Here is a 27,448-nt window from a genome sequence, read left to right as displayed (position 1 = left end):
TCTATTCACCATTATCATGTAAAATAGCAGTGACAAATTAAATAGAAAAGTACCACCCCCCAAAACGCAAGGATACATTTAAATATATTTCAAAATATATAATACAATTTAATCAGAAAAGTTTGCTGCAGAATATAGTTGGTTTGGGTGCAGTGAGAGAAGCTCACTTCACAGATGAAAAGCAGGGAAACAAGGAGGAAAAGCAAGTTGTGAAGCAGGTAAGGAAATGTTAACTTGCATTCTCGGGTAAGACAAAGTTTCGCTTCTCGGACAACAGCAGCAAACGTGCTCCAGGGATGTGAATTACAGACACACGAGACGGCAGCACACCGGGAAATAACAGGACCAAGAGAAAGTTCTCTGCACTCAAACTCTGGCAGACAATTCAACCAACTTCGAATGTGAATGGAAATATTTTACCCCCAAAATGTGAATAATAAAACAAATAAAATATTAAACAATCCACTCAAATGAAGAAGTCTGCAGAATACGTAATGTGAACTTGAAAAATCTCATTAAGTGACACCAGAATTCTATTTCTAGTGCAACTGCAAGTAGTTTCATAACTAGGCCTCCAGTAAAATAATTAGACTATTTTAAGGGGTAGCAGCTGATTCTATCTTGAGGAGAGAAAAAAAAATGCTTCTCCTATGTAAATTTTCCCCCCAATTCCTCAAACTGACATTTCAAAGGCATCACAGAAGGACAATTACTTATATGCTGTATATATTGCTATATTACCACAAAAGAGGAATACATATGCAAGGCATCATGCAAGACATGGTAGAGGGAAACAAAGAATAAAATGCCAGAGACCCTGTCCTCAAGTGTCTTCCTGGGATAAGAAGGCCCACATATATTCAACAGATAGTCAATAATTTCATGGTAGCTTTTAAGTATGTATACCATGTATTATGCATAAACTCTATGTTTTCATGCCTCAACAGATATTAAAGGTCCACAGTTGGCAAGATGCTATGCTAGGCATTTGGGGAGTAAAAAGTAAAACAGCTACTCAATTGACCCTCAAGAGCAGTATGTCTAATAAGAAGTATATGGCAAGTCCAGCAAAATAGGGACAAGAGATTACTCAATAGAAGAGGTAGACAGTGATTTGTCTTAACGCACATGAATAGTTCAAATACGCAGGGTTGAGGGATATCAAAGAAAACATTTCAGGCAGGGGTTCGATCATGTGCAAAGGCACAGAGCTGGTAAAGCTAGGATGGATATGAGAACATTAATTTCTTTAACTGGAATATATAGAAAATTGACATGGAACAATGAGAAATGAAGTTGGAAAGCTAGATTGGAATTAGAATATGGAAGCCATTCAATTCTAGGCTGAGGAATTTGGCTTTAATCTAGCAAACAAGAAGTCATTGAAATTTTGAGCAGCTGAATGACACAATTACTGTTGTGCTTTGGAGCAATTAACCAGATGACAATGCATGTAATGGCCATGAATGTGGAAGCATGGGGGATTCATTTAGAGGCTATATTACATTAGTTTAGGGACAAAGTAAAGCTGGTGGTATGTATTGTAGAGACCAGGACAAAATGGAAAAGATAATTCCAAGAGATCCTACAGACACAAAATTGACTGAAATTTGGTTGAATCCATTAAATATGAAGGGTAACCGAGAGAATGAACTCAAAGATGACTTCACTTAAAGAAACTAAGAATAAAAGAGGAGTAAGGCTGGTATCTATGGAGAGTTGATTACTTCTTTAAGACATATTTTTCAGCTTGAAGTGCCTTTCAAAAGGAAATATCTGGTTGTGAATTACAATATAGGACAATTGAGATCATAGCTAAAGTTGTAGATTTGGAAACCATCTAGAATGAGTGTATAAGAACTGAGCAAACTGAAATCTCAAAGCTTGTACAGATGGCAGCAAGGGAAACCAGTTTGATGACTTAGGAACAGTTAGCTCTCCATGTCCTCAGCCTACATTTAGTCCTCTTCCAACATGTTGGAAGGTGGGAGATTTATACATCAGAGAAATTAAACCAAGCAATATGAAACAATTCCCCCAGAAAGATCATTATAGGAAAGATGGGGTGCCTGGGTGGCGCAGTCGTTAAGCGTCTGCCTTCGGCTCAGGGCGTGATCCCGGCATTCCAGGATTGAGCCCCACATCAGGCTCCTCCACTGGGAGCCTGCTTCTTCCTCTCCCACTCCCCTGTTTGTGTTCTCTCTCTCTCGCTGGATGGCTGTCTCTGTCAAATAAATAAATAAAATCTTTAAAAAAAAAAAAGGAAAGAAACTTAAAGAAAATGAGACAATGAGGGGCAACTTGGTGGCTCAGTTGATTAAGCATCTGCCTTCAGCTCAAGTCATGATCTCAGGGTCCTGGGATCAAACCCTGCATCGGGCTCCCTGCTCATCAGGGAATCTGCTTGTCCCTCTCCCTTTACCCCTTGCCCCCACTCATGCTCTCTCTCACTCTGCTCTCTCTCTCTCAATAAAGCTTTAAAAAAAAAATGAGACAATGAGAAAAAAAATAAAGCTTAAAGTTAATAGCCTCAGAACGACAAAAGAATGTATCTTATGAAATAAAAATTGGGATGCACTAAAAATGGAAAAAATCAATTTTGATTAACTAAATAAACATAAGAGACTATCCAAAGATGCAGAAACAAAAATGTGATGGAATTAGATAGGACAAAAAGAGGAAATAAGTAATTAGGTGAACGACCAAGTAATCCATAAAGAAAAAAAAAAAAAAAAGAGGGGGGAATGAAATGATCAAAGAATTAATAAATTGATAAATAAAATTTCCTAGATCATTAATTTAAAGATTGAAAAGGGCATCAAGCAACTAGTCTAAGGAATAACAAAAATCTCATGATCAAGAAATTTTAGTGAGAAAGGAACCTAGGATCAGAACTTGAGATGGAATTGACATCAGTAACTGGGAAAGCTACAACACAATGGAGATAAACCTTCAAAATCTGAGGGAATATGATTTTTGGTCTTTATTCGAATAACCTAATTATTAGGCAGGTGTGAGGGTGGAAAAAAATCTCACAAACATGTAAAATCTTGAAATTTCAATTCCCTTGCATATTCATTTGATCCACTACTGAAAAATGAATGTTGGTCATTTGTGAAAGTAAACAAAAAAAGAAAGAGAGTAGAGTTCAAAAAACTAAAAACTGGGACTCCAACAGAAAAGCAGACAAAGGACACCTGAAGGATCACTATGTCCTGGGTCTACACAGCAATCAGTCCAGAGTGGAGCAAGAGAACAGAGGACACCTGAAAGGAGAACTCTTGAGATGGTGGGGAAGGGGGAGTGTTTCTCTGTAGAGAAATGGTAATTTTAGGAGCTTGGAACAGGTCAGATGGAAAGTTTTATCTGTTTCAAATATTGCTACAGATTTTTTAATGTTAGGTTCCTGGCTTATTGTTCTTTGTTTTAATACCAACCTTTCCAAGAGGTTTTGTTTTAGATGGAGCTCTTAAAAATGGTTCATGTCTGAACTTTGTTTTTTTTTATCCAATGTAATAATCTCTGCTTTTAGTAGGTGAGAGTAATCTTCCCAATCAATAATGTTGAGGCCCAGTCAAATGTCTAAAAAAAGTTGCAAGCAATTACTCTCAATTCTTATACTTACTGCAGATCAATAACAAGCAGTTCAGGCACAAGCACAGATCTGATGACCATAATTTGGGTAGTACTGGCCTATTAATTTTAGTTTAGCTTTGATATAAAAATAAAAATTAGGGGGGGGGGGTTCCTGGGTGACACAGTCAGTTGAGCAACAGTCTCTTGGATTTGGCTCAGGTTGTGATCTCAGGGTTGTGAGATGGAGCCCCGCATCAGGCTCTGTGCTTAGCACAAAGTCTGCTTGAAACTCTCTCTCCCTCTCCCTTTGCCCTCCTCCTACTCACTCGCTCTGTCTCTCAAGTAAATAAATAAAAATAATAATAAAAATAAAAATTAGTTGTTTCATACAGCCAATAGTTAAATAGATACTTTGACATTTTTTTATCATTTGTTTGTTCATCATTGTTTCTTATAATGACACCAGTTTTACTCCTGGCACCAGTTTTACTCTTGGTGAATAATTCTTTTCTAAAAATAATTGTATTTCTAAAACTAGATTTATTTTGCCCTGACCCTAGAGTAATAGTTTAGCTAGGTATAAAATTTTAGATTATAGTTATTTCCCTCCACTACTCCAATATCTTCTGGCCTCCGTTGCTGCTGGTGAGAAATCTTCAATTAACTTATTCTCCCCTACTTTAAGATAACCATTCTTTTCTCTCTACTACCTTTAAATATTTCTGCTTCATATTTGATGTTCTGTTTGATATGGATTTAACTTGGTTTCTCTTTCTAGATATGGAGAGTGTAACTTCAAACTACTATGCTCACAGCTTCAGTTCTATTGACTGTTTTGAATTTTACTTCAGAGCACGTTTAGTTTGTGCTTTAAAGAAGCTATATATCCTTTGGCTTACTTCTTTTTTAGTAGTTCATCTATCAGTCTTTTTTGAGGGGGCTACTGACTTTGGTTTTAAATTTAGGAAAGCCTTATGAAACCAAAGACTATACAAATATTCAGATTGGTTAAAAAAAATACAAAGTAACTTGACAAAGTGTTATTTAAAGACAAGTAGGTGAAGAGTGATATAGCAGCAGTGTGTGAGTGTGACTGCACTAGAGAGGGCAACGTAGATAAGCTGCAACATGATAAGGATGTATAATGTAGGGGAAGAGTTGTTACTGAGAGACATAAGGGAAATACAAATTTATATTTTCTTTTTCATATGTGGCTTTACATTGGCACACCATATTTCAATAAGCATATGGAAAACATTAAATATCACTTGTGGATTAAAGGTAATATAATTGATTCCTAAGACTCACCAACAAAGTGGTAAAAGAGATCTAGAGCATTAACCTTTTTATATGGTGTTTCTCTTGTTACCTTTCTGGTTCCTAATAGTCTTACATTTTAATATTTTCTAAAACTAGTTTTTAGCTGAATTGTGAAGAAGGAGAGGCTACTATCATTCCCCCAGATGTTTTTCCCTGTTGCACTCTTTCGTCTTTGATGGTGGTTCCCTGCCACCTTCAACACCAGTGCTCTCCTTGGACTCACACTATAATCTTAGTGATTCAATATTTTTGTCTGCATTCTTGTCTATATTACCATAGTCCTGCCAGCATAAATGCAAGAACACATAGATGAGCGTGCATGTGGCTGTGCGCACGCATGTGCACGTGCACACACACACACACACACACACACACACACACACATTTGCTTGGCAAACTCCTTTCTGCTCTCTTACAAATCTGAAGCCTTATTCACTAGGAATCTCCTCAGACTAATCAAGTGCAGGTTATGTGTATTGTTTTCTTTTGTTAGTTTGCTACACTTTCACTACTACCATTGCTCTTACCACAGAGTGCTAGCAGTTTGTTTTCTTACCCATTTACTAGCTAGACTATGAAGTCCATGAAAGCTAAAACCTAATCTGTCTTTTTCACTGTTGCCCATCTAGGACAGCATGACAAATATGTAAGTATATGAAATGAATTTTATCAAATGCAGAGAAAAGGGAATGAAAGTGATAATACGGTGACCCATAAGAAAAACTAATACTATCCATCTAAGACTTGGAGAAAGTCCAGTGAAGAGACTGACAAGGGACATGTTGTCCAAATACTGAGTTTAAAAGATATGTAAACTTCCAGGAAACTGTTCTAAATTTATCTCATATTATTATTTAATTCCCTGTCTAAGATACTAAATGATAAAAAAAAAAAAAGAAATTAGGAGTTGATAAATTCCCCAAATATAGGAGACTAGGACAGGAAACATTAGTTGGTAAAGTTTTTATCAAACTTGTACAAATAGAAGCAAATAGAAAGATTGTAAAAATCTTTGCTGTGGGGGCACCTGGGTGGCTCAGTCAGTTAAGTGTCTGCCTTCGGCTCAGGTCATTGTCTCAGGGTCCTGGGATCGAGCCCTGCTTAGACTCCTTGCTCAGCAGGGAGTCTGCTTCTCTCTCTTCTCCCTCTGTTCCTGCCCACCCCCCCACTCATGCCCGCTCTCTCAAATAAATAAATAAAATCTTTAAAAAAGAAAATCTTTGCTATGAAAAGTGTGTAGTCTATATTTTAATTTACAGAAAAAAACCTACTAATTTAGAAGAAAGGAATGGAAACCATGCAGAAGCCATTTGAATCCCAGAATAGAATCATAAATTTCTATGTTATCCATCCAATATTCCATATATTAGAAAGGACCTTTGTTGTCCATCTCATTTCATACAATAAAAAATTTCCCCAAAGTGCTTGAAAACTGTCAGCATTGGGCAACCTTATCTACTCTCACACTGCTCTCAGACCAATCAAGTCTCTATCATTTCACAATTGTTTATAATCATAAAACAATCACCAAGTCTTCTCTAAGTCTTCATTTCTTCATGCAAAGTGTACTCAGTTTCTCCGTATAGCACAGCTTATGATAATATTCTGAAAAATTCCACTACATAAAAATTACTGAAGTGCCAGAAACGGAATATAATACCCCAGGAATAAGATGACCAATCCAACTGTGGTGGAAATGGACCTCTCCTCATTCTGTGTACATCTATTAATATAACCACTATTAGTGTTTTATCATTACTCTCTTTCCCTCTCTCTCTTTCTTTTTCTCGCTCTCCCCAGTCTCTCTTTTCTGTGACATGACATGGTTGATTTATACTGAGTCCTATTTAAGAAAAGAAAAGATCAAAGACTTGAGATTTAAAATAAATAACAACCCGAGTTTAAGTTTGGACTCTACCACTTACTAGCTTAGGTTAGTTAATGGTCTTTAAATTTCTTTTTTTTTTCCCCTCATCCTAGAATGGAAGTAGTACGGATTTTTTCATGTTTTGTTAATTGTTACATCCCACTACTTAAAATAGCTTTGGCAGAGGTAGGCACTTAATAAATACCAGTTGCATAAATCAGTAAGTGAATGAATATTTATAAAATGAGAATGGTAACTGAGTCACAGGTTTGTTGTGAATGTCAAATGAAGGAATATATGCAATTTATAATTTTCATACCAGCGGTAACTATGACTCCATTAAGCCGTATTTCCAACCAACTAATGGACAGCTTCACCTATGAACCACAGACACATCAGGCTTAACCTTTGTAAAACTCTTCATTGAGGGTACTTTAAAAAAATTGTTTCCTTAAATATGTTGTTTCCTATCTTTTATACCATTTCCACCACCCATAAAGAGTTTGCTAAGCAGTGGTAAAAATTAAGAGGAGCCTCTGCTCTAGAAGGACCCACTGCAAATGATGATATACAGTATTTAGTACCCTTGAGATGTTAACATATATTGAATGTAAAGTGGCTTCAGAAGAGCTTTCTTTGCATAGCAATAAATGGTAGATTACAGGCACTTAATTACTGTTGCCTGTAATCATATCAGGTTATTATGCTTCCATATATGCTCCAAAGTAGAGATTATCTGATGGAAAGATATGAATGATTGCCTTTTTTTTTAAATCAGAAAGTATGCTGTTCCCTCTAGATCTGGATGATGTTCCATCACCACATGCATACCAGGTGATGAGATGTACTGCAGAGCAGCTGGCAGCATTGTTTTGAAAAGTTCATGCCTACAGTTGACCTATGAGTCCCCAAAAATGTACATAATCAATATTACTCATGGAAATCCCTTCATTCAACCATAAGCTGTATCCTTTAGTGTTGTTTCCACAACACGGTTTAAAAATACCATTTCTTGATGTTTTCTTAGGGATTTGAACAAATTGCTGCTTCTTTGGTTGTACATCAGATGAAGTGCTTGGCCTTTTAGGTATACACTGAATAAAAAATACAAATGCAAGAAAGATCAAAGCTCCACATTCAGGAGATGCTTAGAATATTAGCAATTAAGTACAGCTTTTGAAAAACTGAATGTGCTTAAGGGTCAGAATTTAGTAACTTAATATTTACTGCCTGATCAAGTGTATTTTTTTTTAAAGATTTTATTTATTTACTTGACAGAGAGAGAGAGAGAGACAACCAGCAGGAGAGGGAACACAAGCAGGAGGAGTGAGAGAGGAAGAAGCAGGCTCCCAGTGGAGGAGCCCGATGTGGGGCTTGATTCCAGAATGCCAGGATTACACCCTGAGCTGAAGGCAGACGCTTAATGACTGAGCCACCCAGGCACCCCTGATCAAGTGTATTTTTAAGTAAAACTGGCATCTTTAGTCTCTAACCGTGGGTACACAGCCAAAATAACACAGTAAGTACTACGAGCAGTTTGGTGCCACTGCCCTGAGGCATTGAGGCATGAAAAGGCACCAGCAATTTTACTCACCATTGTTTTTGCACCATTGGTACAAATATCAAAACCGTGAAAATGGCAAACATCTCACAATTAATCTGAAAATAATTTTGACATTGCAGGCCTCCTGAAAGGGTCTTGGAGATGGCCTGGGGATTGTGGAATACTCTGAGAACTATACCATTTAGTCAACATTTAAACAAACTATAGAATATTAGTAGCTGAAAAAAGATGAGAATTCTTTTCTCAAAATGGAAAAATATCTCTAAATTTTATTGAGAATATTTATAAAATGAGTATTTATATCAAAATTTAACCAACGTAATATGTGCCAATTTTAAATCACTTTTATTTTTGACTTTTATCTCATTACTTATTTGTCCCTTTTCCAGAACAATGTCAATTTTATAGCTTTGCCCAGTTACTTTTTAAATTTTTCTTCAAAATAGCTTTCTCCTAGATTAGGAGATAAAGAAATCCATTAATACAGTACCTTAAAGAGAAATAAATGTATGCAATAATAGCTATCATAAACTTTGAAGGACTTACAGTCTAAGTTTTCATTGATTTTCAAAAATTATACTGCGATTTATATAGTGATTAATAGTGATTTAATTTTTATGTCACAATGCCTTATGTTTAAATTCCTAGTAACAAAAAGTGCAAACATATCTTATTTAGCAAGAAAAAAAAAAACCCTTCCTTTATTAGAAATTTCCTTTGCTAAAAAATGTTTTGTGGAAAATATAACATATTTTAATTAAAGATTTTCATGCCACTCTTTTTGATGCCCTCAAAATTTACCTTTTTCTTTCCTGACTGAATTGCACTTTGAAATAATTGGGAGAAAATTTTAGATTTTTATTTATTTCTCATTTTTTTGTGTTATTTTCCAGGGCTTCCCCTAGGTTACCATAGTAAGTGCTAACTAAAACCTCCTGAACAGCAGCTTATTAGATGCCTAAGACATCTTTAAGATTTAAAAACAATGTTTATGAAGTAGAGTATTGTTGAATTCGTAGCGCAGATGAAGGAGAATAGGTCCAGAAAGCTAATAATGCAAAAAATAACCAAAAAAAAAAATAGATTGACACGAGCTCCTTATGTGTAAATCATTGACAGAAGCCTACAAATCAAGCAAAATAGAGCAGGCCAGACAAAACAGACTGAGAGGCTACAAATAACTACCATACTAGATCTTTGTAGAAAATTCTACATGCTAAGGATGTCAACATAAATGTGTCTGGTTTATGAATAAGAACATTTAAGAACAAAGGCTGCATACATTAAAAGAAATAAAATTAACATAAAAGACTGAGTCCAGTAAATAATCTATGTAAGCTAAGAAACTTTTTGATGAAACAGTTGAAAAGCTATGACAGTTTTCTTCTTTATCGTATGTTAAGCAGAGAGTCCATGCTTGACTTCTGTTCTATGCTGAAAATGAAAAAGAAAATAAGATAAAAAAAGGAAGAGGGAAGGAAAAAATGCTACCTCTAAATCAATTAATTGAACACAAATTGAATCACCTCTTACAAGTTAATCAGAAACATTGCTATGTGCAGAAATGGCCTGTCTTCCATCTCAACTCAAGTTCAAACTGTTCCCTGTAGGTCTGACATTATTTTCACGCATTTGACAATTAATTTTACACATCAAGAGGAAATGTGATTATTTGTGAATCCGTTATTTTTGGAAGAAAAAAATATTATGAGAAAACTTGGAGACTAATAAGATTGTAAGCATTACCATATAAAAGATTAGTCATCCTTTTTTGTCTCTTATTTTTGATATCTGAATTAAATATATGGACATAAATATTTTCTTTATCTATACACATCTTATAACTGCACTCATGTCCATGAAAAACAAAAAGAATGTTGTAGCTTCATGGTGGAGTGGCAAAAATGTACCAACCCATACCCGAAGTATTAAATAATATTATAATACTGGTCTTTGAAACCAAAATAAATGTCTTATTTATTAAGCGTCAGGAAAACCTCTTCAGCTTCTGTTCAAATACGTTACACATTTGAATAATGCCAGTCTCTGTAGGATTGATATTGGACTATGAATATTTGACCTAGAATGTCATTAACAACTTATACATTTTAAAATCACGTTTTGAAATGCGGCGAAACTAAGATTGTAGTGAATTTAATTTCAAAGTCATACTATCCCTCCTTTTATGCTGTATGTGGTAATCCTTGATTTTTTGCACTGATGCTAAATGTTAATGAACAGAGCCACCGTGTACCATTTCACCTGGAGCAATGAAAACATTAAAATCTCTTTAGAAGCCTGAATAAAACTTTATTTTATAAATATAATCCATGTTAAAGCTCCACCGTTTCACTGTACTTTTGAAATAAGGGCACATGGAAAATATGGAAGCGTTTCCTTTGAGAGGGCTAACTAAAGCTACAAAATGAGCACTGTACAGCATTTCCAAGGAACACGGTTCAAAAGTTGTACGATTACTACTAAGGTTGTTTTATTCTCTACCACATTTGGAACAGGAAGTCTGTGTTGTTCTTGAAGAATTCTGAAAAGCAATGTCACAGTCTGATGACCTCTTCTCCTCATTAAAACGTTCCCAAAGACAGCGCTCTGCATGATGTTTTGTAGCTTCGGCGGCCATGAACTAATTTGTACCTCTTATTTTGATCATGCACTGGTGAAAGCACCAAACAATATTTTTCTTTAAACACAGAGAGGTCTTTCAACAGCTCAGCATGCACTTCTACCCTCTTTTTAATCTTGGAGCACCTATTTATTTGCTCTTTTCACCACTAAATCTTCTTTGCTCCTTTCTGCCCCCTGCAAAGCGGCTAGTTAAAAATCTTCAGTGTTTTTTCTTCATAGGCTTAAACCATTAAAAGGGTATTACCATAAAAACAGAGATGAGGGCTTGTAGATATAGTACAAGGAGAATTTGCATTTCTAATTTTTAATCCAATTAAACTAAAATAATATTTATTTAGTTACTACCTTTCTATGATGTGCACGATCACTAAAACTAACATGAAAAAAATCGCTTTAGAAAATTAGTTTTTAGGGTTCTCAGCGAGGACTGATTGGTTCCTCACAGTAAATAAAAGAGGGCTTTACTTAAAGCTTATTAGTATGTATGTGACTTGTTTGTTTATTTTGCATACCCATACCCTTTTGGCTCAATTACATCAATTTTCTATATTTTTTTTATATATATACCGATCAGGGGTTGCAATTACTGTATGCATTGTGTAGGAAACTGGTTTGAAGCTATGCATTTAATTTACTCAGGAAAAAACAGCAGGGGTGGGGGGACCAAGATTAAATGACTTTGTTAATGGATACAAATTTGTAAGCAGTAACATATTGAGCTTTATTAATGAAAACAAGTCCAAATACCTTAATAATTCAAAGCATTGTTTTAAAAAGTATATTAATTTGAGTTACATAAAACTCAAACATGGATAAAAGCTAACAACTGAATAAATTATGGCAGAGTTCATCAAGCCAGTGGGTTAGCTGTAAATAGGGCATGCTGCTAGGATTACAGATACAGTTGACACAAAATCTACAATTACATGCTAATAAATGGATTCTTTTTTCGTCATGAAAGATTTATTCTTTCAAAACGTAATTACTGAACACACTGGATTTCTCTTAAACATATCAAAGATAATAATGTAAACGTTTCACCATTAATGAATCATAGCATATTTCCAAACTCAATAGATATTTGAATATTAATATTAAGTTATTTCAAATGTTGACTCATTGACTTTCAAGTTTTCAAATATCAATTTATTCCTGAGTACTGTTTTATGTAACTATGCAATTCATCCAAATAGTTTTTCAAATTGTTTATAAAACTAAACATTTTTTATGGAAATAAATGAAATACTAAAAAAAAGTGTTTCTAATGATACAGTCAGCGTTTAATTTTAGTGATATTTTAAAAATAATTTTATCCAACTAAAAGTAATCAGATCAATGTTATCAGAATAAATTTTGTGAGTTTTAAGTCACCATATCTAATTAATCGATCCTTCTCCCTATTCCAAAAAGCTTCCTAATGAATATTTTTCATTGCCTTATCCATACCAATGGCAAACTAGAAAGTGTAAATTATTAATTCCATGTACTATTTCTCCAAATTTAATCAGTTTTGCTGCTTAGAATTATTCTATACATTTGTCTTTGGCTAATTTAATCTTAAAACTTACATGTCCTATCGTGTCTCTGCTGTGTCTTAAACATTTTTTCATAAATATATAACTCATAGTGACCAGCAATTCTCATGAATTTTCTTGATGATCTTATCCCCCCAAGATAAAAGACTCACCAAGTTGTTTTAATTTGTCTTTTAAAATAATTTTTAAGAGATCTTCTGAGATATTTAATGTATACTTGTATTTTCTGGGTTTTTTGTTTAAGAGGTCCAGTTTGAGACTTTGGGAACACCTACCACAGGCTTCTCAACCCTCAGGGGAAATAAACACACACAGCACCAGCTTTCAGGGGTTCCTTTGCTTGGTCAAGGGATGCTCTTCAGCTTCGTGTAACAAAGCCAGAGACCTGAATATCCACATAGGCCCTGTCACAGATCCCCTGGTAAGCTTGAGTCTTTACCTGTTTGAGTCTTAACTTTCTCAACTTTAAATTGGGTTTAATAACCCTTTTCTACAGGGTTACTAAGATGATTACAAACAATGTGTGTAAAGGATACGGTAACTCTAGATGCTAACTGGTAGTTACTAGCTGTTGACAGTTGGCCCGAGTTCTCCCAAACATTAAGAAATTTACTCGAACTGCATCAGCAGTGGGATCTACTAGGAGTGTGTCAGAATGAATGTCAAGGAACTTGGACTCTGTCATCAGGTCACACGTCCCCTCACCTTCCTGAGCATCGCTGAACAAACTTTGAACTAAATAACTAGGACACTTTTATTAAGAGTCAGTTTAGATGACAGTTGTGAAAACCCTCTCGAAAGTGTCAAAGTGTATAAAAAACAAAAATAATACTATATAAATAGGATTTTAGATGTCCAAACCAGAAAAAAAAAAAATTTGTTTAACCCCACACTTTACACGTGAAAGAAGAGATTCAGACAGGTTTTCCCAAGATTACATAACTAGCCAAATACAACATTTCTTTGTTTTATGTAAATCCATCTCTCCAAGGTTGGTAGTGAGATCTCTCCCTCTACATACTGGATATATTAAATTAAAATCTGATACTGCCACAGATAACCGTACCAAGTTAAGCAAGATAGGCCATTATATTCATAATGAGTTCAAAACAACAAAGTTAAAATCAGATTTAAAACGTACAGGACAATTTATTTTCAGAGAAAGTATGCTGATTTTTGTAGAGGAGGGAAATACCTTCCGATTTTTTTAAAGCATAATGAATATCTGAAAGTTAGGATCCTGCCTGGGTGCAGTTTTATGTTCCATTCTGACTTTTGTCCACTAGATGTCTCCAGTACGACATACAGAAGCTCTGATCTCAGATGGGGCCTTGTTAGACAGAATCTGCATCTACTGTTTCTTTTTGAAGTGAGTTCCTGAGATACCTTGTCAAATGATTTTTATTCCTGTGTTCATTTCATCCTCAAAATTAACAAGCTACTAATCTACAGAGAAATGCAATCATTTAAAGTTTTTTTTTGTCTGAGACAGACTATAACTTTGCCAATTTAAGAAGCAATTAAAGAACATGTATATCTTCTTTCTGAAATGCGTTTAAGAAATCAAAGACCTGAAACAAGTTCAAAATCCTTAGAGAAAAAGTTCACAGCCTTGAAAAGGAGGATTCTTAACGTAACTTTTAATTGTATTGATTTCAAAGAGTGAATAACATTTACACAAAATAGTTCAGAAAACTTTGGTAACAGCAGGAGCCTTGTTTAATTTGAACTTTAATAAATTAAAGAAAAAAAGTAAAAGCCTGAACGGTCACCCAAAGCGTCCCCTCCTAACTCACACAAAAACCTCCGTAACAAAGGCTACGCGACTGAAATACAATAATAATTGCAACGTGGGGATGTTCAATTAGAACTAGGCTTGCAAAATGCTCTTTTTTTCCCCAAAAGCCCAGTGAGCCCATATTACAGGAGGCTTCTGCCTCTGACTGAAACATAACACCCTCTGGGGTTGCTGTGGCAGATTGCTGCACTAGAGGGCTGAGAATCTACTCTTCTAAAGCAATTCAATAAGGATTCCTACAAGGTGTCTCAAAATGGAAGCACTCAGGCAGCGTGTTTCTGCCTCGCAGGGCAAGAGGTAAAAAGTTCAGCCTGTGAAGTAGAGCAGTTTCTGGCCCGGAGCAAGAGAGAAAAAAAGTACAAGAGCGTTCTGATGAATTATCTCTTACTCAGAGCTAACGCGGGCTTCCCAGGAACAATGGCCAAGTATAACCAGAGTTGACAGCCTCCATTCTCTGCCCAGCACTCCATCCTGCACCGCTTGGAACAATGGGCCATTCTCACCGCTTCCCAACCCGTCCCCAGCCTTTCAACAAACCTTCTCCATTCAAGAGCCACTTCTTGATCGTGCTTTCTTTGATTAAAGCTCACCTTTCATCTCTTTAGTATTTTATTGTTATTATTTATGGAGTGTGCCAAGAATGGAGGTAATGTCAAAAAAGTTAAAACCACCGAGCCTTGAATTTATTTAGTTTATGATTAAGGTTAGGAAAGTCAACCAAATCATAAGAAACAACTGGAAAACAACTTAGTAATAAACTATGGGATCCTGGGAAGAATTACTATGGTAGTTCACAGATTATATTTGTGTCCTGGAAAAACAGGTTTACAGAGGGGTGGGAGCTTGAACTGAATCTAAAAAATTCAAGGAACTGGGAGAAAGAAGGGAGGAAAAGGAGAGACCAAGGTAGAAATCACCAAGTGAAAGAACACAGATACAAAAAAGGCCATCACATAAGCAGAAAACAGAGAAGCCAGCTAGACTGGGGACCCAGAGACACTTGAACAGAAATAGACATAACGACTAGTAGGCTGTTTTGTAGAGGTTCAGGAGAGACAGGACAACGGGTTTGAAAAGCAAAGGGGGGCGATTATAGTGTCTTATGCTGGGGCATGAGGTAATAGAAGGAATGTTCAAGAAATACAGTTGGCAGATTAGATTGTTAAGACAGGAGTGGAAAAGTTTACCAAGAGAAGTGAAGGACTGTCAGGAAGCACATTAAAACAATCTGGGCTTTTGGTAATAAGGGCCAAGATGGGTTGTTGAATATAGAAAAAAAAAAGGCAAATCTGAGAAATAAAGCTTGGTGGAAAATGAGATAAATGATAGACAGGAAGAAAACCTACTCTTTGTTTAAATCTTAAAATTTAACATTCTTCACCAAAGAGTTGAGTCAATTGAATCTGTACTTTCTGTTTAGTATTGGAGAGAATGAACAACACATTTCAATATATGTGCCTTTTTTTTTAGTAATTTCATCCCATAAGGAGACATTTTATGTCCTAAAACACTATCTCAGCATCTTTGAGAGGTTAGAATAAGTAGTGGATCCCCAAAATAACCTGAATTTCTGTAGAAGACACCTTTTATAAAATTTCAAGGTATTATATCATTAAAAAAATAATAACAAAAGAATATATATACAATATACATGAAAGCAATGGTATGTTGGCAGTGTACTATGGCAGCATACAACATATGAATATCAATTACTATTTTATTTTATTTTATTTTATTTTATTTTATTTTATTTTATTTTTGTCAATTACTATTCTAAATGTATTGCCTAAAGGGATATTGTAGTCCACAGACCCAGGCTTAGAGGCAAAATGATATGTCAGGTGAAAGCCATCTTCAATTTCTCTCTTCCCACTTGTGACCTTCACCAGACTCTCCATGTTCTGGAGGCCATAGCATTGCAGTCTTTTCATCTTTCAACAAATATTTATAGGGCACCCATAATGCACTAGCACTGTACTACCCTCTGGAGACATAATGTTGAATATGACACAATCTATGCCTCCAAAGTACTTGAATCAAAGTACTTGAATCAATCTACTTGAATCTTTCTGGGCTGTCACCAAATTTCCCCCACCACCCAGATATCAGCCACTTATTTATAAAACAATTACTCTAAATAAAGTACCAAGTCCTGTTGGACACTTGGAAAAAACAAGCGAACAAACAAACACCTCTATTACATGGTCAACACCCTCTGGAAATTTATAATCAATAAATTACAGAAATACCTTAAGATAAGCATTTATATTACAAGCTAACTAAGGAAAGTGCTATAGGAGTTGTTCAGGAGTTCACCAGAAGGATATGTTGGTTAGGCAGGATGTGGCCAAAAAAAGTAAAAATTAAAAGGCTAATTGCCATTTCCAAACTTAGATTACTTGAGTAGTTTTAAATATCTGGAACTGTGAAAAGAAGCTGGAGCAGTTCAAACTATTCTATTTTCATCCTTATGTTAATGCAATGAATAATAAATAATGTTTCATTGGGGATTTTTCCATATTTTAATAAGTTTTAAGAGCTAAGTTAAAAAAAATTGGTTTCTATAACAACATTCTCTTGCAACAAGCTATTGAGCTCCTCAAGTTATAACAAGTATCTTTAATCATCTGAACGAACCAGTTCACTAGCCTAAAAACATGCTCAGTACAACTGGACAAAAGATACAAAGGACAAAGAGAGTCTCTGTGTGTATGCACATGTGTATTTAGAGTGTTTTGTTTTATTGATTTTGCTTTGTTTTTCTTTCAGTCAGATCCCTCAGAGAAGTATCATCATCCAAGGGCTATGGATGTACCATGGAAGTCAAACAAAGCTGGATTGATTACTTGCCACTGCCAAGGAGAACGTATCCCATAAAGAACTACAGAGTGCCTCAGTTCAAGGGTGCTACAGGGAGTTGTTTATAGGAATTGGGCTTCTATTAGGTATTTTTAGGGAGGGTACGAAGAACTAGCCCAGCACTAGATTGGATGTTATCAGAAAGTACAGGTAATTCAGTAGTTGGGTATCAATTTTCTCAGCATCAGGAAAAACACAATGAGTCTAAACCTGTAATTGGTAAACAGGCAGCAGTCACTCATGTTAGCCAGGAGAGGAAGGTGCCCGGTCGTTTGTGTGGTTTGTACAGAGATTTGTCCTTGCCTTTCTATTGTGATCAGAGGTGACCTCAGAGATGCTGGTGCTATTTAGGAAAAGCAGAACACCATTAGTTGTGTCAGGCCAGCTACCAGCTGACAGCTGTCCAAGTTGTTCTTTCCCAAGTACAATCTTCTGTGATGAAGATTGTCCATACTGTAAGAAAAATATAAATCTTCGGAAGGAATTCTCCACAACTCAAAATCAATAAGAATCTGCTATGAACTCTGTTGGTCTCTAGGAATGTTTGATTTAGCAGAAAACTGGAAAAGCTGGACACAAAAGGTCAGGATCATATCTGAAGTGATGTATTTCTAAGAATACTGGTAAGACTGGAGGTAGTAACACCTTTTAGAGAAACCCTCTCCATTTTTCTGAATGTACTCCCACACATTGTTAGCCCCTACCTGCTATAATTACACTACCTGACCCTTTGCCACAAGTAAGTGGACAAAAGTAGATACTTGATCCTAGCTGGATCAATCAGATCTCCCCACCCAGAAACTTGGAATTGGGATTCAGAGAAGCCAAGCAAATTCTGCGTGCAGCTTGAATTGCCTCAGGTTAGTTCAGGAGCTCTGCAGATGCTGTTTTTCTTAGGTGGCCTAGAATCGCAGAAAGCCAGGCAATGGAGAGAGAATGAATCAGAACTGAAGAGAGAAGCAGAGATGTGAACAGAAGGAGGGTCCTCATAATTTTTCAGTTCCTGTTTCTAGTCTCTTCCTAAGGTCCAGCTGCATTCCCACCCTCAAGTTCCCTGTCTTTATAGTACATTCTCTATTTTCATTAAAGTCAGCTCAAACATGTCTATTATTTATATTAACAAAAAAAACCCCTCTTAACTAAGAATAGCAAACACTTTAATGCCAAGTGTAAGTGTAGCACAGACCACTGATTGTCACCCCGTATTTATTCTTCTCCTCTTTTTTTCTTTTATAAAACCCTCTGGGTTTTAGCTGGGTAGATGGCTATCAAGCTAAAGACTAAATTTCCCAGCTTCCTTTGCAGCCAGCAGTAACCGTATGACAGAGTTCACCTAAATAGGAGATGAGTGAATGTGATGCATGTAACTTTATCTCTCTTAGATAAGCAGCCTGTCCTGAGCTAGCTTCTTTTCTCACTGGTTGGAATATGATGACCACTGGAACAACTGCCTTGGACCAGAAAGAGAAATTTCTGATGACAAAGCCAACCCACCAACCAAGGTACCTCATTGACCTTTAGGAGAAAACATTCTACCATTATCTTCAGACCACCTGCCGAACTTTGGACGATCAACATGTCAGAGAAATAAACTTCTATCTCATTTATACCTCTGTCTCATGAGCTTCTTTTGCTACAGAAGACCAGATGAATACAGAGAGGTTGCCATAACAGACCTTCAGAGAAAATGCAGAACTAGCTGAGCAGAAGATACATGGGGTAGTAATTCTCATTTCAGAATGAAAAGCTGACTGTCCATGTTTTTGTGATACTGAAGTGGTTGGTTAAATTCCCACCTGTAGTCTCTGGGAATTCAAATGACATTCCCACCAAATGTGATGATGTTATAGGAGAATTCTTTGTTGAGTGTGAGAATTTCAAAACCTGAAGGCTACCCTTTATGATAATCAATGAAGTACAACATGAAAGAGAAAAACATCAGTCTAGAGTTTCCCAGATGGAAGCAGACACAGAAAACATGTTTAATGAACTGAAATTGCTGAGTCTAAATCAAGAAATGAATCGATACCTTGCCAAACTGAATCATGTACATCATCCCTTGCTGTGTATGTTATTGATGTTTCTGTTAGGGAATTGTGCAATCTTGACCATTGAAATGAGATCTGGGAGTAGTCAGAGAGGTGGGGAAACCTACCTTCTACATTCTTCCAACATATTATCTCTGTCTCTACCTTTTCTACAAACACATCACAATGCCTCTAATTATAAGCTTTAGCACAGGATTATGGAGAAGGAAGAGGCCGAGAGAAAACTGGAGATGAAGGACTCTGAGACACTTTTCCTTTGCCTGGTATTTTGTAAACATCCTGATTCACTGATAAGGTCAGCACCTCAGCACAAAAACTCCATGAATATCACTTGTGTGGATATTTGGATTACTAAATTTGGATATACAAAAGGCATGATGCAAAAGTTATGAGGCATTAGCAATTATAATCATGTTAAATGAAATTCACAGGCAGTCCACTAAAATTTTATAGGATTGTGTGATGATTAATTCTTGTGTCAAGTTGGCTAGGCCATAGTGCTCTGTCATTTGGTCAAATACCAGCCTAGATGTTGCTATGAAGGTATATTTTAGATGTGATTAGTATTTAAATTAGTAGACCTTGAGCAAAGCAGATTGCCTCCATAATGTAGGGGGCCTCATCTAATCAGTTACAGGCTTAAAGAAAAAAGATAGGTTTCCCCAAAGAAAATTCAATTCTGCCTTAAAATTACAACATAGGAACCCTGCCTGAGTTTCCCATCTGCTGGCCTACTCTGCAGAATTCAGACTCAAGACTGCAACATCAAGCCTTAACTTAATGTCCAGTCTACTGGTACACCATACTGACTTTAGACTTGCCAGCCCCCATAGTCATGTAAGCCAGTTGCTTAAAAATCAATCTCTCTTTCTCTGGAGAAATCTGATTAATAGACATTGTATGCAATCCTGGCTAACTGTAGCAATAAATAAATAAATAAATAAATAAATAAATAAATAAAAATAAAACTGTATTCTAACAATAATCACCCCAGGGGTGCCTGGGTGACTCAGTCAGTTAAGCATCCAACTCTTGGTTTCGGCTCAGCTCATGATCTCAGGGTCATGAGATTGAGCCCCAAGTTAGACTCCACCCCTGAGCGGGGAGTCTGCTTGGGATTCTCTCTTTCTCCCTCTCCTTCTGCATCTCCCCCCACTTGAATTTGATTTCTCTCTCAAATAAATAAATAAATCTTAAAAATAATAATAATAATCACCCCAACTTTTTTCCCTGATCTTAGAAAATTCTTGATGCTTATTCTTTCACAACAGTAAATTGTCCAAATAACTTCAGACTGATTCCTCTTCTTTCCTTGGAAATTTATCAGTCCTAAATGTCTTCTCCTTAGGCTCTTAACCTTCCAAAGTGACACTCAGCTTCTCTTATAATCAAATCCATACTAAGGAGAAAGCAGTCAGAGAAGTGGGATATCTGTAAATCCCACTCTTTCCCTAAGCTATCTGAAGACTGTGACTCCTGCTTTTGCTGTCTAATTATGAAATGGCTAAAACAGTCATCTCTGAGCCACAGCTAAAAAGAAAAGGAAATCATTTGGTCAAAAGGGGCTTGGCAGCACCCATCAAATTGCACCACAGAGGCCACTTCCTTTTCTGCACCTATGTAGAGGATCATAATTACTAGACTCACATCCAGCAAATGCCCTGAGCTCAATGAATTACAGGTAATTCTTAGAAACCAAAATATTTCCAATCAGAGATACCAAGATTAGAATCCAAAAATAAAGTTTTGATTTGTTAAAGGACCCAGGAGCTCTAGTTAGGTATCATATAGTTTCAGTTCCGAAACACTCTCAGGAAACAAAGTTACTTTGGATTAATTTAGATCCAGATGATTGGTTGAATCCATACTCAAATAATGAAGGATAGTCAGAGAAAAGGCAGGCAGGGACAAGACCCCCTCCCCCACTCTAAAAGGAAACTACCCTTGAAAGGATTTTAAACCACCATGGAAGGAGCCCTCCACTCTGTCCCACATGAACAACTACCTGATAGGTAGATAAGCACGTGGACAAAAACCTGATTGGGTGACAGGCTCACAGAGGGTTAATCAGATTAAAACAGCCAGCCAACAGTCTCATAAAAACTCCTAGACTTAGAAATTCCTGCGGCAACCCTCACTGGTCCCCTCTCTCTTCTGGAGCTTTGTACTATTGCTCAAAAATTAACTATCGTTCAATAAACTTTACTTTGCTGCCCACCACTCTTCATCTGGTCTACCTTTTCATTCTTCAAAGCAGCGTGACCAAGAACCATGGGCACATAAGGAAAAGAAATCCTGAAACACAAATAGACCTGAATTCCTTATTCACATCATCTCAGAAATACCCAAGACAACTTACTAAAACAAGGTAATACTAGAGTAGGCACAATTTCTCAGGTCGCTTACAAATTAAAATATAGATTAAAGTGATCCAAGGTTGGTAGTAAACATAAGTTTCTGACAAAAGTGAGACCAATTCACTTTAACATATTCCTCAAAAAAGTATCAGTTAACGCTTCAGAACTGACTTACAGTGAAAAATCACCAAACACTGAAGGATTAAGCAACTAGACATGAGAGTCAAGATATAAATCAGGAAACTGCCCAGTAAGATTTTCAGATGGTCGTTCTTTTAATACTCATAAGAAGGTTGCAAAACGAGTTTACTTGATAGACTTAAGTAACTAAAAAAGACTATTGTGAAGTACAATGGTGGAAGAAGAGATTCTGGAAAATGACCAGAGAGATTTGAAAAAGAAAAAATTAAAATTTTTAAAATGAAGGAATATAGTAATTAGAATTAAAGATGCAAAGTTTGGATTAAACAACAGATTAGACAAAAGTAAAGAGAGATTTGTGAATTCTGAGACATATATGGATAAACTACTCAAAATGGAGCTCAGAGATTCAAGAGTGAAAATCAATAAAGTTGAGACATGAAAATAGAGTCTAACATATGTCTACTAATTGGAGTTCCAGAAATGAAAGAGAGAAAGGATATAGAAGAAATATTTGATGTGATAATGGTTGAGCTCTTTCCCGATATGATGAGACACAGAGCTTCAAATTGAGGAACCTCAGTAAGTCTCAATCAGAATTAATGAAAAAAAAAAAAATCCATACTCAGACATATCATAATGAAACTGCAAAACACTGGAGACAAAAAGAGGTTCTTAAAACATGAAGAAGAAAAAGACAGATTTGTTAAAAGGAACAACTTGACTGGTGGCTGATTTCTTATGACAATAATGGAAGCCAAAAGATTGGTAAATGGTAACTCCAAAGTACTGAGAAAAAAATAGCTGTCAATGTAGGATCCTATACCCCATGATATTATGTCCCATTCAAACATTCATTCAACAAAATGTATTGTGCATATACTGTGTTAAACAGTGATTAGAATCCATCATTGAATAAAATGGGCAAAAAAATTCTTACTTTCCTAGAATTTATATTCCAATGGAGAGAAACAGTCAAAAAATAATGACCATTATAAATAAGAAAAGTATGCTGTGAAAACAGTGGACCAGGGTAAGGTGATTGGGACTGAAAAGGCAGAGGTTTATAAATTTAAATGGACTATAAGAATAGAATTCATTAAAAAGGTGAGATTTAAGCAAACTTGAAAGAGGTAAGGGATCTCTGGCAAGGGAGAATTTCAAAGAATGAGAACAGACTGTACAAAACCCTATGGTAGGAGAATTCCAGAAATAGAAAGCCAATATGGCTGGAACCCAGTGAGTGAGGGCCACCTAAAGAACTCTGATTTTCTGGGAATGCAAGCTGGTGCAGCCACTCTGGAAAACAGTATGGAGGTTCCTCAAAAAGTTGAAAATAGAGCTACCCTACAACTCAGGAATTGCACTAATGGATATTTATCCCAAAGATACAAATGTAGTGATCCAAAGGGGCACCTGCACCCCAATGTTTATAACAGCAATGTTCACAACAGCTCAACTATGGAAAGAGCCCAGATGAATTCCATACAATGCAATATTATGCAGCCATCAAAAATGAAATCTTTCCATTTGCATTGATGTGGGTGGAACTACAGGGTATTATGCTAAGTGAAATAAGTCAATTAGAGAAAGACAATTATCATATGATCTCACTGATATGTGGAATTTAAGAAATGAGGCAGAGGATCGTTGGGGAAGAGAGGAAAAAAATGAAACAAGATGAAACCAGAGAGGGAGACAAACCATAAGAGACTCTTGATCTTAGGAAACAAACGGAGGGTTGCTAGAAGGGTGGGCTGTGGGGGGATGGGTAACTGGTTGATTGACACTGGAGAGGGTATGTGTTGTAATGAGCACTGGGTGGTATATAAGACTGATGAATCACAGACCTGTACCCCTGAAACAAATAATATGTTATATGTTAATTAAAATTTTTTTTTATTTTTACTCAGTGAAATAGGGAATGGAGGGCAAGGAGTGTGTGTAGAGTGGCACATTGGATTTTTTAACAGGATCACACTGACTACTAACTACTATATGAGAATATACTGTGGTGGGAGGTGGGGATAGGGGTAAGGGTGGTGGCAAAGAAAAAAATCAGTTAGGAGACTTTGAAGTAAACCAGGTTCAAGATAAAGATGATTCAGACCAGAGTGAGAGCAGGGGAGTGGTAAGAAGTGGTGAGACTCTGGATTTATTGTGAATATAGAATCAACATAATTTCCTGATAGAGTGGGTGAGAGGAACCGAGATGATTAAAACATTCTATCTGAGCTACTAAAGAAGAAGAAGAAGAAGAAGAAGAAGAAGAAGAAGAAGAAGAAGAAGAAGAAGCAGAAGAAGAAGCAGCAGCAGAAGGAGAAGGAGAAGGAGAAGAAGAAGAAGAAGAAGAAGAAGAAGAAGAAGAAGAAGAAGAAGAAGTCATGAATCTGCATTGTGGCTATGGTTGTGGTAGCTTGATAGAAAGAGGGAGGATACTGGAAATTAGGTTTGGACATGTTGAGTTTGAAACATCTATTAATATCAATGTGGAGCTGTTGAATAGGAAATTAGATAATTTCATCCAGAGTTCAGGAGAAAGGTCTTCACTAGAGATGCAAACTTGGGAGTCACTGTCATATGGATGGCAATTAAAGGCAAAACACTGGACGAGATGACCAAGAGATGGAGTGTGAATATAAAAAAGAATGGACCAAAGGTTGACCAGGGAAATTTCAACTGGTTAGGGAAATGAGGGGATAATGGGCACAAAATACTGAGAAAGAGTAATCCGATCCATGTGAGAAGGAAAACCAAAAGAGGTATTGTGTGCCCACGTCAAGAAAATATATTAAAGGAGGGGCGCCTGGGTGGCTCAGTCATTAAATGTCTGCCTTCGGCTCAGGGTGTGATCCCAGAGTCCTGGGATCGAACCCCGCATCGGGCTCCCTGCTCTGCTGGGAAGCCTGCTTCTTCCTCTCCCACTCCCCCTGCTTGTGTTCCCTCTCTCTCTGGCTGTCTCTCTCTCTCTGTCAAATAAATAAATAAAATCTTAAAAAAAAAAAAAAAGAAAATATATTAAAGGAGTGATTGTGTCCAATGCTGCTGATAGTGGAATATGATGGAAACTGAGAATTCAGCATTGGATTTAGCCATTGAACCTTGAAGAAAGTGATTTCATGGATTGGTAGTGCACAAACCTGATTGGATAGTTGAATGGAATAACTGAGAAGTGGAAATGGGCTTTAAATAATAATTATTTCAAGGAGGTTTGCTGCAAAGGGAAGCAGAGAAATATTGTGGTAGCTGACCATGCAAATAAAGGCAAAAACATTTTAGAAATACATGGGAGAAATAAGAAGATGCTGTATGCTGATGAGAAAGTCCACTAGAAGAGAAAAAGTGATTGTGCAGAAGAGAGAGGAGAGAATTGCTGGAGGAGATGGCAAAAAGTATGGGAACGAGCACACACTGGAAAACTTGATTTTAGGTGTGACATGGCAAGTCCATCTCAAGTTCCAGTCAGGACAGCAGAGTGTAGATGCAGACGATGCTGGGTAGGGAGGGTGGTGCTGGGAGTCTCTGCATGTTCTCTTCCAATGACTTCAATTTTTTCATTGAAATAGAAAGCAAGATCATCAGCTGAGAGTTAAACCGGAAAAGAGAGTGTAGGAGGTTGGAAAAGAGGCCCCCCTCCAAAAAAAAAAAAAATGCTCTCAAGCATTTTTCCAGAATGAGGATGAAATAAACACATTTTTCAGACAAACACATAGAAATTGAAAGTTTACTATCAACATATCCTCACTAAAGGGATTAGGAAGAAAATGATCTGAGAAGCAAGGTCTGAAGGGCTAAAAATGAATGGTGAGCACAGAAGTAGTTAACAAGCAGTTAAATCTAAACAAGCATCTAAATAAATCAAAAACAATAATCCTAATTTGGGGGAGTACAAATAATGTTTAATTATAATACTGTGTAAGAATAGCATACAAGGGAGGAGTGCATATGATTAGTGTGTGTGTGTGTGTGTGAGAGAGAGAGAGAGAGAGAGAGAGAGAAGTTTGAACATCATTTCTCAAATTGCAGAGGTCAACATAGACTTTCAGAATTATTTCTAAATATTTCATTCCATGTAATATTTGGTGATACCTTCATATTTCAACAGAAAAAAATGCACTTTTTTCTCTAATGATCCCAATCCTTGCATTCTACATCCAACTAAATGAAACAAAGATTCAGACAACTTTTCAGCTTGTAGCCAATAGAGAACTCCAAGGAACACTACCAAACTTGGCAATTCATCATGACCTCCTCAAGCATTTTGCCTTGCCTCTAGGCATCCTAATGGGCATCCATAATGTAATCTCCTTTACGACAGCCAGTGTGCAACCAAACAGAAATCAAACCAAACTGAAAAATTTCCTCCTCCCTATCTTGATTCCCCATCAGGTAAATTAATTCTGGAAAGTACAAGTTTGTTTCTATTGGCTTTTAAAGTCTAAATTATTACACATTTCAACATACCAAAATGTTTTTCATGCTTAATCTATAATTTCTTTCTTGTTATACTTTGTTTACTTTTATATTGTACTACTAGTCTTCTGCCTGTTACTTAAAATTGCTTAATGTTTTTAATCAGAAGACCTTACTTCTATTAAAGCTCCTCTTCCTTGGGTAGTGGAACTATGATTAGCCATTCTCAATTTCATTCTATTTTCAAGATTTCCAATACTACGCACGAATTATTTTTATAATAAAAAATTAAATTTGTTTTAAATTAAAAGTTGGGGAATAAATTATATTTTACCTTCTGGGATGTCTAATATAATATTGAATATAAGTAATGATTCCGGGCTGCTTGTCTTTCAACTTTATTTTAGAGTCACTAGAACTAGATTCAGTGGCCTTAAAGAAAAAAAAATCCACAGCCCATTTTCTTCCTCAAAAACGAAACCATCACAATCACGTGGCAATATATGACATGGTTAAGGATATTAAATAAAACCACCACAACCACAACAACAACAACTATGGCATCTATATGCTTATAGAATATGTTTGCATTTTTATTGTAATAGTGCTTTCTTGTAAAGTGTATAGTTAGAGGAATACTATTTTAATACTTTGCTAAGTGGAAGTGAAACTAACATTTAAAAATTCATGAGAAGAGTTTTTGTGTTCTTATATTAGCATTCAGAGGCAAAGTAAGGGTGATTGGAAGACATGTGAGTGTGACTCAAACTCAAATTATATTTGTTCATACAGAAATAAAGCCCTTGTGATATATGGCTTTGTTTTGACTCAAAACTTAATTTGCTAAACATTCATTTTGATATGCATCACTTTTAGATGAGTATACTTAATGATACAAATCAAAATTTGAGGTTTTAAAATTATAAATTCTAAATATAATTTTATTCAAACCAATATTTTCATTAATCTCCTTTGAAATTTTTGAAAATAATGCAGTGGACTGCATTATTTGAGCAAGTTGCAGGTAGCATTTCATAATACTCCATCAGTAGCATATGAAAATGAATAAATGTATAAGTCTGAATTTCTTTTGAAAGGTTGATTGATCAATCTTAGTTAAATTCAAAATAGATTTCTCTAACATTAATCTGAAGAGAGAGTATTCTCCTTTGATATTAGCTTTTGAAATTTTTATTCTCCAGTTATATTTTTCTTCTTATTCTAATAGTGTTGTTGGTGTTGGTGTTGTTGTTGTTTTTCCTGAGAATGAAAACTTGTTACAATGAAATTTTCCTTTATTCAGCAGGACAAATATACTTATTTCTTA

Source organism: Ursus maritimus, unplaced genomic scaffold (genome assembly GCF_017311325.1).
Source record: "Ursus maritimus isolate PB19 unplaced genomic scaffold, ASM1731132v1 scaffold_3, whole genome shotgun sequence".
In the NCBI taxonomy this organism is placed as follows: domain Eukaryota; kingdom Metazoa; phylum Chordata; class Mammalia; order Carnivora; family Ursidae; genus Ursus; species Ursus maritimus.
Note: the sequence above shows the minus strand (reverse complement) of the source record.